The 18460-nt window shown below is 44.4% G+C and overlaps 1 protein-coding gene across 4 annotated transcripts in view; it reads left to right on the top strand.

The window, feature by feature from the left end:
• The window catches only part of LOC133138506 (extracellular sulfatase Sulf-2-like), a 114730-nt gene that overhangs the window by 28450 nt on the left and 67820 nt on the right, over positions 1-18460 (top strand). For all 4 annotated transcript variants that reach the window (XM_061257321.1, XM_061257324.1, XM_061257320.1 and 1 more), the window contains one exon: positions 12584-12645. The gene's annotated coding sequence lies outside the window, so the exon portion shown is untranslated. The remainder of the gene's footprint in view (positions 1-12583; positions 12646-18460) is intronic.

The following is an 18460-nucleotide window of genomic DNA, read 5'->3' as shown; positions in this document are numbered from 1 at the left end:
CTTACCCCTGGCAACAGAATATACGTATCTGCATCTCTTTTGTAAAGAGCAGTGGCAGTTTCACAGTGCATCATTCTTTTGGATTTAGAGGTTCCTTGTAAGATGGTGTTCTGAGTAGATGTGAATGTGGTGAGTATCAATTCAAGTATTTGTTAATAGGCTGAAATCCTGTTTTAATAGTTTCTGGATTATATAAAAAAACTGAACTCAGAATTTGTCAGTTGATATTTGTCAACAGTTTTTATCCCCTATTTTTTGTCTCTCCCATTTTTAAATGATCAATTATTATTGTAGGCCTGTCACATCACTACAAATTCCTCTGTCAAGTCATTAAAGCTCACACTAGCACATTCATTCACCCTATGGGCGTTCCTCACCTTCGCTCATTTTCACTCTGAAATTTAACAGCTGTGTCGTGGTGTTACTGTACCAAAGGACTGTACGACGGCCCTGGGCAAACTGCAGCTGCCCAATTGTCCAGAAGAGCCGGGAAACAGCCCTCCCTCCCTGGGTTATGGCCAATTATGCATGGCCTGGTTGGACATAACCTGTGCTGGAATGGTCAGGATTTGATGTGGGCCATGGGACACATTAATGCACTGAGAACCGCAGCTGGTAACCCTACCTGTGAGCCATCTTTCATCGGTTTGGCTGGGGACTACACTTGATCGTGTTTCTCATATATCTCAGGTGCCCAGTAACTCAACAGAGTTGCATCCACACATTATTATTCCTGCTTACCTCCAACATGCCGTCAGATGAAAACATGGCGCTGATTGCATGTGATTATTAATTTGCACAGCCTATGAAGAACATTGCAGTTTGTCTTTATTACCATTCTGTCCTCTGTCTTGTATTGACCCATGGCTATTTTTACTCTGGCTATAATGCCAGGATTTGATTGAGCTGAGCAGTGCATGACTGTGAATCAGGCTGGTCTGATCAGACATGTGCGGGGGGGGGTGGGGATGCTTTAATACTGCAACCCCCCCTACCAACATCCCTCAGCCGTTCCGCAAAGCCAGGCATGTGTATGCATTGCCAAAAGAATATACAGTATTTACATTAATATGAAAAACATTGAAATGAAGGCAGTGTTTCGCTGCTGGAAATATAATCCTCCTCTCTATGAAACCAATGTTGTATTTAATGTACATTGTGGAATCTGTGTGATTAATTTCAGACTAGATGTGAAACAGATTATAGTGCTGTTTTTCATTATAGTTTTCTCTTACTGCATTAGCAGAGTAATAAAACCCGTATTCCTTAGTGAAAAGCAATGCAAAGTAGTCTTCCACATCAGTATGAGATATATCAAAATGTTAGGATTTCAGTTGGCAGAAATTTACCTGAAAGGAAGCATTTTTTGGCTGAAATTATTATTACCTACTGTACGATGATACATTTTGGATAATCTCTGGAACAATTCCTTCCAGTCAGCAAAAACTGTATCGTTCTTCCATGTCACAAAAGGCAGATATTACTTAAAGTCAATGGCTTTGTCACCAGGGACCAAACATTACTTACTTGTCTGAAGAGCAGGCATTTACCAGGGCTTGGTTAATAAATAGTTTTTCTCCTTTCATTTTGTACTCGTTTTCTCCTATGGTCCAAAAGCTCTTCGGTCTGAGTGCTTCTGGGTTGTCCACACGTTTTATCCCGGCGACTGCTACATCATGCAATTTCTGTTTCTATCTCGTTCTTGGCTCCACGGCGAGATTACATTTGGACCCTTTGCTCCTGTGTCTACGTGGGTTTGTTTTTGTTTACACCACAGCGCGGTGAAGCCGCAGCAAGGCTGACATTTTGAATGGCATTTCATTTCCCTTTCTCTCAGAGATGAAAGAATGTGCTCTGTCCAAGCCTCGGGGGACAGGTGGTAATGGCCACGGCGAATCCACATTTCCCCTGGGCTACACAGAGCCCGCCGCCACAGGAACACCGGGAAAACAGAGAATCCTGAGCAGGAGGAGACCACTGTGTGTCTCGCATTGACTGACAGATGGCTTTGTAGATAAGGTGATGTGGTTTTTCTGAAGTTTGAGATGGGTCCTCAGAAAGGAGCCTATTCCCCAGGAATTTTTGTTGTTGTCCTCCACATTTGTTTTTACAAAATATGGGAATCACCTTGGTGAGTATTTTATTTTACAGCACACAACCATTTCATGAAAATGCAGAATAATAAATTTGAACTGTGGGATTGAATGAAGGTTGGAACCATGATGTTATAAAGTAGTCCCATGTATTTGTTGTTTTATTTTTTATTTGCCAGTCTGGTTACACCACCCCGGGGCTCCACATCATGCTTCTGAAAATTGAGCTGGCACCACCAGATTTTGGCACATTGTGGGAATGTATGCCCCCAAAGCGAATCTCCATGCATATCAGATGGCTGTGATGCTGTCTGTGCAGAAATAGCAACATTTAAAAGGCTGTCTTTTTAAACAGAGCTCATGAGAGCAGAACCTCTTTGATGTTGAATACCCTTACTCATGGGTAGTTTTTTTTTTAGATGGGGGCATCTCAGATGGATGAGCTCATGCATTTCTTGGGGGGGGGGGGGGGGGGAGTTGGCGGGGGTGAAAATTCAAAGCAGGAAATGAAGCGTATAGCCATGGCACTTGAAACCTGTGGTGAGACGAATCATAAATGTCAAGTTTCCCACTCCTTCACTCCGACAAGAGACCACTGGCAAATAGACCAATATACTGCGTATAACTACTGTACATTTCCCCCCACAGCCTCCATGGTGCCCCTTATTCAATTTCATTTAGTAGTAATGCATTTTTTACAACTCTTTATTAGCATTTTCTTTATGTGTCTCATCTGGAATGGCCAGGTGCTATTTTAATATTAGTACTGTTATCGCAGCATCTGCTGTCAATCTATGCTTTTCTCGTATCCTTTATTCAGAGGACATGAATCTTGCACACACATCCTCTGGAAAAAATACCAACAGGCACTTATTTTAACTCTGTAACCCACCTGCTGAGCTCTACAGTTATTGTGCTGGACGACTTCCCATCGCAGAGGCCACTGGCAGCCCACGGTCACCCAGAGGAGTCTGCATAAGAGGGAATACCCTGCTGACTGACCCTCCCTCCCTGAGAGAGCCTACGGTCAATTAAGCACCACCTGCCAGGGCAGCTGAAAACAGTCAGAATGATTGTGTTCAGGATTCGACACAGACTGTGGGTGCATCTAAGCATAGAGGGCAAGCGCTTGAGTGTGTTCGTGCCATGCACCCTTCAAGTTTCAGTTGTGATAATTTATGATCAGTGGGGTAAGTATGCATCAGATGAATCAGTATGAATTTAGATACTCGCAGTTTGAAGAAAATGTTTAGGAGCCACTGAAGTAGAATGAACTCGATCATGTTATTTAAATCCGGGGGTGGGGAATGGGAGCAGGCGTGACAGGTTATCTCCATTATGTAACCTTTTACCAGGAGCAGAGGAGTGGTGTGAAGCGCGACGGGTATATCGTCCTCTGATTACTGTTATCACTGCATCTGGAGAGCTGCTGGGAGTACTCTGGGCCCTCTGGGCTGCCTTCCCGATAAAGGTCACCAAACTGCAAACTGCTTCCAAAGACCGTCAGCATCACTGTGTAAAAACAGCTCTGGAGATGGTGATCAGAATGGAGGGGGAGAGAGGAAGGGGAAAGTAGTCTCTGAAAATGTAAAGTTCTATATGAATGTAAAGTTGGATATGAATAAATAGAAAAACTGCAGGCTGTAGCTGCAGGAGAAAATAGCCTGTGTAGCCCTAGCCTTTACCCCCCCTGTGAGTGTTGTGTTTCTATCCGCCAAACCTGATGTTGCTTTGAGGAGACTGCAGGTGCCGGGAAACAGGCAAGCCGGGGTGAAGGTGTGGGGGAGTTAGTGGCACTGTGTTGCCGGGGTGAAGGTGTGGGGGAGTTAGTGGCGCTGTGTTGCTGGGGTGAAGGTGTGGGGGAGTTAGTGGCGCTGTGTTGCCGGGGTGAAGGTGTGGGGGAGTTAGTGGCACTGTGTTGCCGGGGTGAAGATGTGGGGGAGTTAGTGGCGCTGTGTTGCCGGGGTGAAGGTAGGGGTGCTGTGGCCCCAGCTCTGCCCTCAGGCTCATGGCCCTGTTTAAGCTGCAGGCAGTGTGCATCTCACACAAGAGACTGTACCTGAAACTTTTCTCACTGGAAGACTATCTTTTACCTCCAAAACACACGGTGGCTTTGGCTCCTATACTCCACCACCCACCTGTCTTCTCCACCTAAGTGGTACCTTGGACATTTTCTCCGAATGCCATAGAGCTGTATCTTATACAGTTCTGTGGTGGACACACAGCGATGAGAGCCCTAATGAAGTACTGTTTTACAGTAATTATGGGTAGGATGATGCAATCAAGGCTATTGCGCAAATGCAATACAACTGCTATTAAAATGTTGTGACTACCATGGTCCATAGAGGCTGGGAGGGAGCATCTCCCCCACCCACCAACCCACTTGTTCATTATTTCTCTGTTTAACATGTTTATAGATGCAAGTTTAAGTAATCATCCAGAGTAAGCAATTAGCAAGGTTCAAAGGCTAAGTGCAGCATAATTGGAACATGTTCAGTTGTTTAAAGCTGCATAGTCCAGGTTGGTGTCAGAATGATTGTTATTCGCTGTTATTGTTATAGGCTGTGCTGGAGGCAGGTTTGGGGGAGGGGAGGAGAGGGGGTGGGGGGTGGTGTTGTGTAAGCATTCATCCATTCTCTCAGAGCAACGCTACTGGCTTATTTGGACCTTCCTGTAAAACAGGGCACCTCATCCATACGCGGTGATACTGTCATACAAGGGCCCTGACTGGGAGGCTGTGTTCATTATTTGCCATTTTATTAAAGCAAACAAGGGAGGTTTGTGACCTGCCTGCCATATCCTCCCTAACACAAAGCAAGGAAGGCAACTCTGTGATTTCATTAAACTCATGTTGGTGCATTTAGGTCATTTTAAATCTTTTAGTCTATACTTCACTCCAAGGATTCCTACTGCAGAAATGCTGGTGTATAATATGGGACATACTGGTAATAATAATCCAGAATAAAGACTAAATATATGAATGTACAGTAGTCTCTTATCTTCTGTAAAATGGACTGCAACTTTGCAAATAGTATGTAGTGCAAAGTAAAGAGGTAAGATATGGGGTACCTTTTTCTCGACTAAATTCTTAGCTGAAGCTTGAGTGGAGCTGTTGCACAGTTTGTGTTTATGAATGGAGGCTGGTGTATATACTGAGTTGAAATAAATTGTTTTAGTGGAATCCACACCTAATGCACTGAATTTTTTATATTACAGTTTTTATTTGATCTGCAAATGCCACTATATACAGTAGTGCACACTGCTTACAAATGCACTCTGGCTACACCTGTGTACTATAAACCAGGGCAACCCTATTCCTGGGGGGTTGGGAAGCCCTGATTAGTGTAGTGTGAACAAAACAATGCCTTGGTAACAGCCTTGAGCAAGTTGCACTGTGCACAGCAGAGGCCAAACCCTGTTCCTGGACATCTGTCCTGTAGGTTTTCACTCCAAACCTAGCAAATCACACCTCATTCAACATACAGGACAGTAGATGTCCTGGAATAGGGTTGGGCCACCCTGCTGTACACAGTGCAACATGCTCAAGGCAGTTACCAGAGCATTGAAATGGTGTTCCACCTGGAATTCTAATCCCATGAGCTGACGTCCAGGGTTGAAACTCATATACTATACAATTGGTTACATTTTAGAGTCAATGGATTCTGGCACTTCGACCACCTCCCCAAGTGCTATCCCATTCCCACCATAGACCCAGGCATTAAGCCTTAATTACTGCCCCATGAAGTGGTGGAAGGACAGACTAAGATTCTCAGGGCTCCCACATTAACCCTCCCTCCATCCGTAATGCCCTCTGCTATAACAGAATCCACACAGCCCTTTGAGAGAGTGCTAAATGCTCATCTGTTTCATGCTATTCATGGTTTACAGGGCTCTCTGAAAAACCACTGGTCCTTTATGTTATTAGACAGAGGCACCCGAAAGCCACCCAAGTCTTGTTTCAGAGTCAGCATAGTGAAAAAATTATGGTCAAATAACTTCTCTCCTCATTCTGTTCTGTATTTATCTGTTCATAAGTGTGTTATTAAATGTTCTTTATAAATGTGCCACCAATGTTATGAGGCCACATGTCTTCTAAACCAGACCCAGAAGCTGGCAGTAGGGGATGAATGGGCATGACTTAAGCACATCCCTCGTTGGGCTTGCGCTGTCATAAGGGGCATTTACAACACACCTAACCTCCCTGCTCCTGTGCTGTAAAAGGCCAAACAGAAACAGAAGAGGACTGTTTGTCCTGGTGCTCAGAGACGTTAGAGTCTTGCTTGTTGTTGTCTCCAACACATCAGGTTACTCAAGCAGACCTGCTAAGGTGTGACATTATCAGACCCTCTCCATAAAAACAGAAGCAGGAAAGGCATACAGCTGTGCTCAGGTTGTAACCACCTGGATCAGGAGGCATGTTTGTGCAGGCCGCCTCCTGGCCTGTGGCCCCTCAGGGACCCCCCGGGGGAAAGGGCGAGGTGCTCGTGCCTATTGGGTGAGCGTGCCTATTCGCTGGAGGTGGGTTTTGAAGGGAGCAGGTAGCAGCTCTGGGGGTAAGAGAGTTGAGGAGGCGTCGTTAGCAGCCTGCTGAGGCACAGACCTGCAGGGGAGACATGCGTAAGAGCCAGGCAAGCCTCCAGAGGACAAAGGCAAACACTGCTACATCACTTATCCACAGATAGCCCCTTCCCTCCTGCACGACTTGTTTACAGTACAGACACGTGCGACACTGTGCTATACTCTAAAACTAAGATGAAGAATCCATATATAACAAGTGTATTGTGATATAAGTAATCACTGTCTGATCTTTGGTTCAGTCACAGATGTTTTCTTTGGGTATGCAGTTTCTGTGAAGTGTTTTGCAGAATTGAGGCTTTTTTTCTGTACACACAAAGTTTAGGTATTAGTGAAAGCAGTAATTTATTTTGCCAATAGCGGTTGCCATAGCATCATTGGTACAGAGAGGAATGAAGCCTTTGGGTAAGGGGTTTTAATTTAATAGGTAGGAAGGTATGAAACAAAACTATTTTCAATTGCAGTCCCTATCGGTGGTGACTGTGCTTATTGGCTTTTTCTTGGTAATGTTTTTTTTATAAAGTATTTATTTTTTCCTCCATTCAAACTCTTGACCTGTTTCCAAATGGAATTGGCCATTGTTAATTAAGAACATTCTTTAAACACTTCAGTCGATGGTGTGTGTGAGTGCCTGTCTCCCTGGTAGCAGGTTCCTGGCCCCTCCTCCAAAATCTGACTCCTCCCCTAGAAGACATCTGTTAGGTACTTAGGCATGGCTGTCTGGCAGACTGGCAGTTGCCACATCCAATCAGAGATGGGCTGTGCCTCTGCAACCAAGGGCCCCACTCCATCTTGAGGGTGCTACTGCAGTGGCTGTGTGGATTCTAAAGCCATTTATTAAGAGGTGACTGGTGTGCACCGTCAGGAGAAAAGTGCGCTCATGATTTTGGCTTCTTCACTCCCTAAGAGCCTCTTTACGCATCCGCCTGGACAGCACTCCTAAAGCTGTGCTGACAGAAGATCAATATTCTTCCCTTTTTTCTTATTGAGTAACTCTTTTAATTCTAACCAGTGGAAACAGTAGCCCCCCAACCTCATGTCTCCAGCTAAATAGATTTGGTGATATTGTTTGGGAGGGGGAAGTAAAATTTAGATGTTGACATGGAGGCATAGGTAAATTTTCCGTAGGCACCAATATCTCAGCACATTGAATGGAAGAGTGATTCAGTGCAGCCCAGACAAGTTATTTTCCCCTGTTTATCTGCTCCATACCTCTGATACCTGCTGAATACCCAGGTGCAGGGTGTAGACTGTCTCGACAGGTACCTCTTTTAAATGACATTTTTATATGGATACGCTTGACTGCAGCCTTTTTTATTATGACACAAAACCTCCACATCTCACAAAAACATGGCTTTCATTTATACAAGACAATTAACCTTCTTTGTATGGATAACCATGAATTGTATCAGCTAAGTTTACAATAACAGAAGTACTGGAGAGCAAGTAAATTAATCCGGAGACTAAATAAATAAACCAAGCAACAAAAACAAAAAATGAGTCACAGATTAGATCAGTCATTATGGTGCACTTTCATATGCACTGCAGCTGCCTACCAGATTGTGTATTATTAATGAAGAAGGCTGGCTGATGTCCAGAAGGCCAACCTGCAGCCCTCATGTCCGGTGGTGAGAGCATCCTCACAGAACGAGGTGATTGGAGTGCACACACAGGAGACTGAGCATTGGCTAGGACAGGGGTCCACAAACTGGGGGGTCTGGCCCCAGGTTGGTTATGGGAAGACACTGGGAAGAAAATAAACTTACAGGTCGCGCTTTACAGAGACAACTGCCTGTCACATACTGTCCTTCATTTTTGCAATACCCTGAGTACGTTTGGGAGATAAAGAGTTGAGACAAGTTCAGAATTTCAGCTTTTATGTCCTGGTATTTACACCAAGATGTGTTAAACTACTTAGAAAATAGCACCTTTGGTATCAGACCACCCAATTATTACGTGAGGACAAGTATTGGAACAGAGAGTGTTTAAGTAAATGAAATTAAATAACACTTAATATTTGGTAGCATATCCCTTTCTTGCTATAACTGCCTCAAGCCTGCGACCCATTGGCATCATCAAACTGTTGCATTCTTCTTTTGTGATGCTTTTCCCAGCTTTTACTGTAGCCTCTTTCAGTTATTGGTTGTTCCAGGGTTTTTTTTCCTTTCAATCTCCTCTTCAGGAGGTGAAATGCATGCTCAATTAGATTAAGGTCTGGTGATTGATTGGCCAGTCGAAGACCTTCCACTTTTTCTCCCTAATGAAGTCCTTTGTTGTGTTACCAGTGTGTTTTGGGTGATTGTCTTGCTGCATGATGAAGTTCATCCCAATTAGTTTGGACACATTCCTCCGTAAGTTGGGAGACAATGTTTTTGTAGACTTCTGAATTCATCATGCTGCTACCATCATGAGTTACATCTTCAATAAATATTAGTGAGCCCACTCCAGAAGCAGCCATGCAAGCCCAAGCCATGACACTTCCTCCACTGTGCTTCACAGGTGAGCTCGTATGTTTTGGATCATGAGCAGATCCCTTCTTTCTCCACACTTTGGGAGAGGTTAAGCTTGGCCTCATCAGTCCATAAAAACGTGTTCCAGAACTTTTGTGGCTCTGTACTTTTTTACAAATTGTGATCTCGCCTTCCAATTCTTACTTACTACTACCATTTTGATTTTGAGTGGTTTGCATCTTGTGGTATAGCCTCTATATTGCTGCTCTCTAAGTCTTCTTCGAACGGTTAATTGAGATACCTTCGCCCCTGCCCTCTGGAGATTGTTTGGATTGTTCAGCGGTTTCTTTCTTTTTCAGGACATTCCAAGTTGTTGTCCAACTATCCCCAATGCTTGTGCAATGGCTCTGATCGATTTCCCCTCTTTTCTAAGCTTCGGAATGGCCTGCTATTCTCCCAAAGAGTTGGTTTATATTTTCTTAGTAACAGTAACGGTCATTGTCTCAGCAGGTTTGGGAATCATTGGACTGCACTTAGCCAGATTAATAGGTCATTGAAGACTGGTTTCAACAGGTCTGTGCTGGTGTGTGACACTTTGGCTTGCAGCAGGACTCTGACAGGGTTGTATACATGGGCCATTTGCATGTGTATGCAGAGTGGGTTGGTACAGTTGGGTCTGCCGGTAGGCAGAAGGCTGGCAGAACTGCGCAGATGGGTACAGACGGGTACAGACGGATATGTGCAGGCAGGGGTTGACAGGACTGCACAGATGGGGGCCGTGTTTAGCAGCTTATTGAGAGCGACGCAAGGTGCACATATCTCCCTGTAACATGCTGGATTGCAGATGTTGCCACTTGTTCGTGAACACAGACATGAAGCGTGTGACTGAGCAGCGCAGCCTTGCATGAATGACATAAACAGAAGTTTTACTTGGAGAAATTCTTCTAATATATCTGTGAAGCATACAGTATGAGTTTGACAACCACCCCCTTAAACATTGCGCCGAATAGCACTGTGAACACTCGGAGGGGTGAATCTACAATCCGGAACCGGCCGCCAATACGGCATGCGAGCCCTGGAACAAATCCAGCGGGAACGCCTGGGAAAAGTGAAGGACTGCAGAGCGGAGAACAGGGTCAGCTGTAGGCACCAGTCACGCGGTCATCCATCACAGCTGTCACCGCAGGCCCAGGCAGGACCGTACAGGGCCGGATGGGCAACAGATCCACCAGGAGAATCAGAGAGCACCTTCACACAATTGTGGTTTAAAAAAAATAGGACAAAGAAATACTACAGAACTGATGGGGGAAAAAATCGGTTTTAACCCACAGCAAAGTGTAGGAGTAATTTTATCTCTATTTGAAGCACCAGTGAAGTGAGCCTTCCCTCTACCTACAGTACAGTAAATGTAACTACTTTACATGCTACTCTGGAGAAACTGTTAATTACCCTCATTGTAGTAGCACATCTTGTAGAATTAAGTATACCTGCTGCGGCTTCATGTAGGAACCCCCACATCTGTGCTTAATGTCCCAGAGAACTAAATTCAATTTCCCCCCAGGTCCTCAGGTGTGCATCTGAATACATGTCTCCCTGCTTTGGGCTTTAGTGACAAACACACCCAGTTAACACAGAAGAATTAGACTCAGGGGAAGGGCATAAACACCCATTTTCATTTAGCAAAACCCAAATTCTACTGTAGTCTGAGGCGCTCAGCCAGGGGCATATGAGGATTTGCTTTGCCTCATTCTGCCCTCTTTCTGCCGTAAGTAGCTCTAGACAAAATGGGTCACTCAAAAGGAATGCCCTTCATGCAGTGCATTAATGTATGAATACATATTCATTGTATACATTAATTATATTCACATAACTTTATCTCACCTTGTGCTAAGAGAAGAAAAATGGAGAGCTGACTACTGGGAATTGTAACCAGCCACCTCATCCCTGCATATTTAAGAAAGACCTACTTATAATTCTGAAGATAAAAGGAGCTGGAGATGAAGATTTCAGCACATACGTAATGTTCAGTGTGCACGAAGGTGTGTGTGTGTGTGTGTGTGTGTGTGTGTGTGTGTGAGTGTGCGTCCGTGCGTGCACACGCACATTTCCACTTCTTTTTGTCTTTTGTCTGCATATTCAGGCAAGCACCCTACCCACTCTCCCCTTCTCCCCACCCAGTCCAGCTGCATTTGGTTTCATTGTAACCAGGGTGAAGGTCACCAAGTGAGGCGTGTTTCATACCTTATGTATGAGCAGTATGAATTTTACATCCAAGGTGGGCTCTTGACCACAAGCAGCAGAGGGACGGATGGACAATGTCTAACTTCTGAATATGTTTTATGTTCTAAAAATGTTTTGTTGTCCTCTGTGGCTTCTCTCCGCTGGAAGGACAGGAAACGCCATTGTACGTCTATGGACCCCAAAGGGACTGAGGTTCGAATACTGAGAGTTTTGCAATGACTTCTGCAGCAGCCTGCTCCAGGAGTGGAACAAAAAAAAAAAAAAAAAACTCTCTTTATACTGAGCTATTTTGAGAGAAACATAATGCTCTGATGGCTCTGTGTACTCTGTGGCAAGAGGACTGAACCGAAAGGTTTCTGAGTCCATATTTGTTTCAGCATCCGCCACTTTCGATTTCTAAAACTTGTGGAGTTTTGCACACTGTGGAGTGTGGATGCTACAAACCATAATGGTGTGTGTCTCTGCAGTGGAGCCGTAATGGAGTGTGTATCTCTGCAGTGGAGCCGTAATGGAGTGTATGGCTCAGCAGTGGAGCCGTAATGGAGTGTGTGACTCTGCAGTAGGGCTATAATCAAGTGTGTTCCTCTGCAGTGGAGCTGTAATGGAGTGTCCATCTCTACAGTGGAGCTATAATGGAGAGTGTGTCTCTGCATTGGAGCTGTAATGGACTGTGTGTCTCTGCATTGGAGCCATAATGGAGTGTGTGTTTCTGCATTGGAGCCGTAATGGAGTGTGTGTTTCTGCAGTGGAGCCATAATGGGGCATGTGTCTGCAGCAGAGCTGTAATGGAGTGTCTGATCTGGGTACTGCCTGTGTGGTGGCAGCAGGTTTCAAATGGGCACTGCTATTGTGTGGCACCAGATGCAAGTCAGTGTGTCAAAAAAGTATCTCTCTTCATGATTGGTCAGTTCCCTCTTAAGGAAGAAAAGATGCCATTTGACGAGTGGGGAGAGGCTAAAGGGTTTATTTAAACCTGTGCTGTCAAACGGTAGCATCCATCTGCACCTCTTGTCTCTCTGCACAACTTATGACAAGAGCAGTTGAACCTGCTGACCAGGGAATGCAGTTAAAATGGGCCAGCAAATAATACATGGAGGATTTCCTGTCTTGTCATCATTTCATACTTCCATTATCAGGCTGCTATCATCATGGATAGTATCATAACAATGTACCGCACTGTTTTGTGGAATGCCTTTCTAATCTGCTCTTTACATTTCCTTCTAGATCCTGGTCAGTAGTGTCCGAAGACAACACAGACCTGAAGCATTTGTCATCTTTTTCAGAAGGTATGGTTTCCTGTCCTCTGTCCTGTCCTCTTGGTGCTGTAGGCCCAGTTTATGGCTGATGAATCCAAAGACCCCCACACAGGATATACTATGCTGTAGCAGGTTATGCAAGTTGTTTCATATGAAATGAACATCGTGTTTATCCCAGGTCTGCTTTTATAGAGTCCACCATGTTTATTACCATGTTTATTAAAGCATCAGTCTGCACACTTTATTGAACTGAGAGAGTTAGTGTGCTGGATGGGACCAGGTGGCAGAATGATTGCTAGTGGTCCTTTGTGTTTCTAGGTTGTAGCTTGGCTATTAGCTCTGGGAATATTTAACACAAAAACATTTCAAAGAAGTGATGGGAAGACTGAAATGATGCTTGTGGTAATAATAATACTTTGTGGTGGTGCCCTATAGGCTCTTTACTGTAAACAAGAAACTGGTTTTCATATGGAAACAAGATCTGGGACAGGAACAGTGTCAACCCACATCCCTCTGTCCCAGTTACAAGCATCTCATTTCTCTCTCTCTCATGAAGTATGAGCAGCATTATTTGAGCACAGTAATGTGATAAGGTGAAAACACAAACTGATCTAGAAAACAACATTCAGGACCCATGTGAAAGAGCGCATTGTATCGGGACCATGATAGTACTGGGTTAACTTTGTGTTTGTGCTTTTCATTGTTTTTTCGGCATTTTTATTGCCCATATTAGATTATGTGTTTTGCAGAATGTCTTTGTTTTTTCAGTATATGAAAAGCTGTGCGTGTGTGTGTGTGTGTGTGTGTGTGGAGGAGATATGTAGTGTATACATACATATAGCCTCAGTGAAAATGAATAAACAAACTTGTTGAAGTGAACAGAGGCTCACCATTTGTCCTGAGTGACCCTGGGCTGTACTAAGAAACAATGGCCATTTCACAACTCCGGGGACGCGACCTGTCTCAGCTCTCCGTGTTGCCAAAACAAACATGGAAATATGATGTCTGGGTGGGTCAGTGGGGACAGGGGCCAGGGGGTCAGAGCTGCTGTGTCACCCTGTGGCCTTATCTACCTCCAGCAGGGTTATCGGTCTCTCAGCAGGGTGAGAGGAAAGATTACAGAGGCCAGCAGTGAATTGCCTTTGGATTGATTTCCAAACCTGAGTAGTATATTATGGACAGTAATGGTATTCTTCAGTGCATAGTGTTGAATGATGGCAGAGTGCCTGCTTAAAAGAAGATAAATACAGAGTTAACGCGACTGATTGATGAATTGTTTTCTTACGCTTTGTTTATCTACATTCTCAGCGCAGAGATAATCATCTCAGATGCTTTTGTTTATGTTATGTGATCACTGATTGCTGTGACATTGGGTCTACTTTGTCCTTGCATTCCTTACGGCTTGATCAGATTTGCCATTTCCTTCGATCCCGCGAATCAGACTTGGCACATCCTGATGGATCCTGGAGGTAATCTCCGCCTCTGTGGTTCTGCTGCTGCCTTTTAAAAATTGATCAATCACAGCTCGTACCTTGGAGTGAGGAATCTGTGGAGGGGGGGGGGAAATTAATTAAGGTTGCCAACCTCATTATGATATCTGGCTGTTCATGGAAAGCCCCAGAAGGCTACACCTCTGTGCGGAGCTTCATTCCCCCTTTCCCCTCGGTCTGGGCTCGGGTCAGTGCACACACTGCGTTCCTGGGTTCTGGATCTGGTTTTGACCGACATTCTGGGCTCGGTCCAGAGAGGACCTTCAGCTCATGCCATCACCCAATGAGGCTCTCTGCTCTTCGTCTCCAGAGGAACCACTGACCAGGGCTGGGCGAGAGGGGGAACAGAGAGAGGGAGGTGATGGGCTTCCTCGCCTTCCCCGACGAAATGTCAGCGCCCTTTCGCCCTGGTGAAAGATTAAAGGATAATGGGAATTATTGTGCGGTCTCCTCTGGGAATGAAAGTGAGGAGGGTGTTTGTTAGGAGATGCATTACCTCTCTGTCTCTCTCTCTCTCGCCCGCTCGCTCACGGGGTTGTTCACGCTCCGCAGACGTGGATGGAATAATAATGCGCCAACTCTGCTCCTCTCACCACATTTCAACAATAGAATCCAGCAAACACACACACACACACACACACACACACACACATGTGCACACACACGCACACACACACACACACACACACACACACACATGCGCGCGTGCACACACACACACACACACACTCACACACACACACACACACACACACATGCGCACACGTGCACACAGACACACACACATGCACGCGTGCACACACAAACACACACTCACACACACACACATGCGCACACGTGCACACACGTGCACACACACACACACACACATGCGCGCGTGTACACACAAACACACACGCACATGCACACACTCACATGCGCACAAGTGCACACACACACATGCACACGCGTGCACACACAGAAACGCACATGCGCACACACACACACAGAAAATGACTTGGATTGTGCATGAGCTACTAAGTAAGCGCATTTGCACATATGTACTCACACTATATTAAATATATAGAATGGTCTTCCAAATAAACTGAAAATGCATTTTAACATTCGGGATCATTTACATACAGTATGTCCGTGTTGTGGCAGGTTTGAGTCTAATGGCATTAGCAGCAGACTGTCCAGGTCCTGCACATGCATGTGACAGCGCACTGCTGCCGGAGACAGCTTTCCCAGCAGCCGTAAACAGATGTGCGCACGTGTACACAGCTGCCTAATCCCCAATTGCTGTAATTACACCTATGAAAAACACTTGCAGCTGCACTCTTCTGTAGCCAGTTTAAATTGGTGAGGAAATGATGGCTATTTATTTTAATTCAGTCTAAAAGGCACAGTGCTGTTGTTATCGATACACCATCTTGAAATATTGTCGAAGTCTCAAGTCTCCTCACAGCTTTGCACTGCTATTGGATTTTATCATTATTATTTTTCAACAAAAGAACTAAACTTGTCTCTCTGTGTATTACTGATGAGGCTGCCATTTTCATGTAGGATAGCATCTAATTTCCCCCACAGTAGTATGGTATTTCTGTGAGTCACAATTGCACTGATGGACTCACTCAGTCCATATTAAATCATTATCGTGCAGGAACAAAACCATGTGTTTATTTGAATCTGTGTCCTTGTGGCTGGAGCCTGCTGAAATGGCTTAGTTTGAAGCCTCCTGGGTTTGGTTATTCTGTAACGATCAGGATTTCCATTTCAAATCCAAAGTGCAGAGGCGCATTTGTAGCAAAAAGCTTACCCCTCCCCTATGTACTGTAGTTTTTTTTAGATTACGCTGGTAGGAAAGCACAGCCTCTTCTGTTACAAAGGAAACAAAAAGGTAAGTTAGCAATCAAACATTATGGTTTCAAATGCACTGTGCTGTGCAACTGAAATATGACTTTTTTTCAAGTAATCACATCATATCCACTGACAGGAAAAATATCCTGAGAAAGATCAGTTTTTAATTTCTAAACAATATGCTGAAAAGTTTATTTATTTAAAAATACGATATGTTAATCAACGATAATACGATAATCAAGACCATTTCTTGGAGGGATACACACAGTAAATGTCACAATTCCCATATTGCTTATTTGTTTCAGTGTAATGGCTCCACAGTGGCTTGTGTGCTGCAAAACAAGAACCCTGTCAGCAGGTGCTCTGCAGGGGGAATATTGCTTAGCTGAAAGTTTTAAGCCAGTTATTTAATGTTTAACCATTATGTATGTATGCATTTATGTATGGACACTCACTGAGCACTTTATTAGGTCTTTATTAGACTTGATTTATTGGTCTTCTGCTGCTGTAGCCAATCCACTTAAGAGGTTTGACGCATTGTGTGTTCAGAGATGCTCTCTGCATACCACTGTTGCAATGTAGGGTTATTTGCTTTACTGTCACCTTCCTGTCAGCTATGACCAGTCTGGCCCTTCTCATCTGAACTGCCTGCAGAACTGCTGCTCACTGGATGTTTTTGGTTTTTCAAGAGAACATTCTCTGCAAACTCTAGATACTGTTGTGGGTGAAAATCCCAGGAGCAGTTTGGTATGAAAAATAGCTGAACCTTTTGACCATGTCTGCATGCTTTTAGGCATTTAGTTGCTGCCTCATGATTGGCTAATTCACTATTTGCATTAACAAGCTGGTGTACAGGTCTACCTAATAAAGTGCTCACTGAGTGTATATGTGTACTGTATGTATGCATGCATGTTTTTGTTTATTTTCAAAAATATTTTCATCCCCCTCTGTGTATCATTTGCTTGTAATTTGGAATGCAAAAGATTAAAAGGTGCCATTAGGTGCAACAATCCCACCAAGCATTCATGACAATGGAAACACACAGGTACTTGCATGTCAAAGCTGAATGAGCAAGCACAGATTATATAGCTATTTAGGCTGGTATTGCAGGGACCTTGTGTATTCCAAACTACTTTAGGATTTTTATTGCGCTAATAAAGGTACATATCTGTCCATCACCTGAACTGCAGCCATTGCAGTAGATGCCTGCATTATTTATACATCTGATGCAGATAGGCTGCCAGTGCCTGATTGACTGGAAAGGCTAGTCATGTACGTTGGGAACATCCTGCTATCTGATGGTCTTCTCCCTGGCTGATGCTATAGCCAGTTATGCACCACCCTGCAGGGCTGCAGTGAGGAGAGGACCTGCTGAGGGGGCAGGGCTAGTGTACCCACAGCTGGGAGAGGCCATTCAATTCAGGGAAACTGCACAAAGGACAGGAAGTTGGATACACCTTTTCTTTGTGAGATTTGGGGATTTTTATGAGTCAGCGGGGTAAAATGAAACTTTTTCAAAACAGCATAATAGGAAACAGACTTTTTCACCACGTATGTTGGATCTTAATACAAGTTACAAAAACAAATTGCTCAATTTGGTACCTGTGCTTTTCATGACTTTTTATTTCTGATACTGTCTGTTCTCAAAGTCAGATTATGCCTTTTCATTTCAGAAAGGAACACAGTGATTGAAAACTCTGATTTGTTTCCTGATTTAATGTGTCTGGTGTTCCTTTATATTCAGGGTATGTACTGAATAAATCAGTGAATGAACAGCTCACTCTATCTTCAGTTTTAAGCGTGGTGTATTGTGAGTAGCATGCCTCATTGGTGAATCCTCTCAAAGAAGTCTGATCTCTTTTTGTGGCCACTGGGATGCATTGTATTATGAGTGAGAACTTTCCAGACCGCCCACTAAAACACCATCACTCCTCACCCCCCCATCATCCCATCATCACCCTAAAAGAACAAGGAAAAAAAAGAAAACTGTTCATTGTGAGGACGCCTAATTGATTTTTTCCACTCTGCGATCACAAAATGGCCTGACAGCAGGAGATACCAGGCTTTGTCAATATTAGGCCATGTGCTGGTATAGAAAGCCCTCAAAACAGTACTGTGCTTCTGCCAAACATTCTGACGTTCCAAGTGATGGCCACACTCTCCTCTGGCAAGAAATGCCAGAAAGGGACACATTCCTCCCTGTCGTTATTTCAGTTAAGCTTAGTGGAATGCTCCAGCCAGAGGAAAAAGATTACAATTTAAAAACTGAAATGACAACCATAGCAGTCTGCTGACAACTTTTCCTTTGCTGATACAAATGCCCCCATCAGTCTTCATCTTCTGTGAGGACAGGGGCTTCAGCTGCCTCTCTCATCCTCTGTTTCTGGGAAGCACACGCCCCTCCACAAAGCTGGCCTATCAGCAGGGTGTCTGGCAGGTCTTCCCATGAGAGGCTATCACTGGGGCAGTGCAGGCACCTGTAGGGCCCCCCAATCCCACAACATGGCGTGTGTTTT

This window comes from Conger conger, chromosome 10 (genome assembly GCF_963514075.1).
Source record: "Conger conger chromosome 10, fConCon1.1, whole genome shotgun sequence".
Lineage (NCBI taxonomy): Eukaryota > Metazoa > Chordata > Actinopteri > Anguilliformes > Congridae > Conger > Conger conger.
This window is presented reverse-complemented; position numbering and strand designations above follow the sequence as displayed.